This window comes from Neolamprologus brichardi, chromosome 22, assembly GCF_056152115.1.
Source record: "Neolamprologus brichardi isolate AB-2024 chromosome 22, ASM5615211v1, whole genome shotgun sequence".
In the NCBI taxonomy this organism is placed as follows: domain Eukaryota; kingdom Metazoa; phylum Chordata; class Actinopteri; order Cichliformes; family Cichlidae; genus Neolamprologus; species Neolamprologus brichardi.
Genome location: NC_142124.1, coordinates 1164663 through 1166994, shown reverse-complemented (window position 1 = coordinate 1166994; position 2332 = coordinate 1164663).

The window sequence follows — 2332 nt, the reverse complement described above, 5'->3', positions numbered from 1 at the left end:
AAAACGGTTCATTACTCGAAGCTTTTCAACACAGTCCTCTCTGGTGACACCTGGTGGCCAAAAATATGAAGAGCAGCTTGAATCCACAAAATAAAACCAACCGCTTCATTATGATTGCCCACAGAGCGGTGTCCTGACTGATATTGGGCCGCCGCTGTGTTGCTTTGAACGTGTATTTTTGGGGTTAAAAAATGTTGTTTATTTGTTTAATAAATAATTTTGACCAGTAAACTCTCCTTGTTCAAACATGCACCATGGTGTGGTCTTTCTTTGTGACTTCTTGATGTTGGTATATACAATAATTAAAAAATACCACATTACATATAATAATGTACAACACATTATGGAGCATGCTTCTGCTGTGAGGTCCTGTCTCCATGTACTTATGCAATTAATCCCCGGACGGGTGTATTTATAAATAATATTGTATTAGGGACATTTTTCCTATACATATTTGTGACCTGGGGGTAGAATTGATTGTGAACTGGAAAATGCTTATGAACTTGCAAATTAAAAACATGATGCATTTGAGATAATTTCTCCTGCATTAAGGAAAATCCCTTCACATGGCACAGCTAAAGAGAATAAATACATTAAATTGCTGCAGATTTGGCAGACTAACAGTTTAACATTGATTAAAAATTTAATATAGGTTTTTATAACATTAAATGTAAAGAGTCAAGTGGAAGTTTTTCTAAAGTTATTTAATGATATTTATATTAATAAAATCAGATTTTTGACATTTTAAGTTTTTCCCGTTGTCAGATAAAATAAACGCACAAAACAAAAGCAAACAACAAGAACACAAAGCTGGAAAACCCTCCCGACTGACCAAAATCTACTCAAAATACTCCCACACAACAGAGCCTCCTCTCTTCCTCGCTGGCTCCAAATCTCTCAGTAGAAATATCAGTGGTTCGCTGTCTGTCACCATAAACACTCCACAAATCCCGTGAATGATTCGCTTCCTTATAAACCATTGACTCAGACACCGGAGCAGTTAGGCTCTAAACGAAGCTTCGGACGTCACTGATCACGTGACTCTGGCCAAACGAATCAAGCGTCGACACAGCGCTTCTGAAGCAGTGTGTTCATTTTTGTGACACACGCACCGGAGCGTCAGCTTCAAGCGAGCCATCACTAGGTTCTGGGTCATTGTTGGGTCGTGTTCTTCTTGTGTTTTTGTATTTGTCTCATGGTTGTTCAGTGTAGTTCATTAGATTTCCCCCTGTGTGTATCTGTGAGTTACCATGCCTCGTTTCTCTTCCTGTCTTTTATTCTGTATTTTCCCAGCCTGTTATGTCTGTGCTCTTCCTCTCTGGTCTGCGTCTGTGCTTCCTGTTTTATTTTGATAGTCACTTGTCAGTGTGCGTCACGTTGTGTTTCCTCCTGCCCTGTCTCGTTGAGATTATCAGTATCAGCTGTGTTCCCTGTGTGCTCCAACGTCCCTCGTTATCCTTCGGTGTATTTAGTTCTGTGTCTCCTCGTAAGTCAGCTTTAGTATTTCCCAGTTTAGTTTTGTATCGCCCTTTTTGACATTCTGTAAATAAAGTTGTATTTCCAATTCCTGCCTGCACACAGCTAGTTCAAGACATACCATGGCTGTGTCCCAATTCAGGGTCTGCACGCTTGAAGTACGCGTACTACGTACGGTGCGTACTATAAGTACCAGAAGTGCGGAAGTGAGAGGCTTGTGAAATGGGACGGTCTAGCCTTCGTCGCGCTGTTCAGGTTGCCTAGCAACCATGATACTAACCGCGAGAAACGTTTCATACAGCTTTGTTTGACAGAAATGAAGGAGAAAAATGTTTTGTTGGTCATTCATTTTTCTCATGACATCACTTTGATTAGTTGAGTATCTGAGGCTGAGACCACAGGACTGTAAAACATGATTGTTGGGCTTCAAGAGTAGTTAGTAAATAACAATTAGCTGATGTTGTTCATGAGACTAAAATCATCTCACTGTGTAATGTAAATATAATATGGCCAATATTATAGTTATTGTCAGATTATATATATATATATATATATATATATATATATATATATATATATATATATATATATGCATTTTTTTTGTAGTTTATTGCACTTTTTTGCAATTTATGTAATTGCTATGCACTTAATGCAAACATATTATTAAAATCTGGGTTATAATGGTTGTATTGATGTATAGCAACTTGAAATGCTCCCAAAAATGGCTCCACAGCATGTAAACATATAATATAAGCTCTGGCAGACTTGGTTCTATGGTAGGGTCTTAAAGGGTTAACCTCACTCACGCCTCAAGTGTCTGTGTTTAGCTCCCCCTCCTCTCTCGTGACAATGTCTG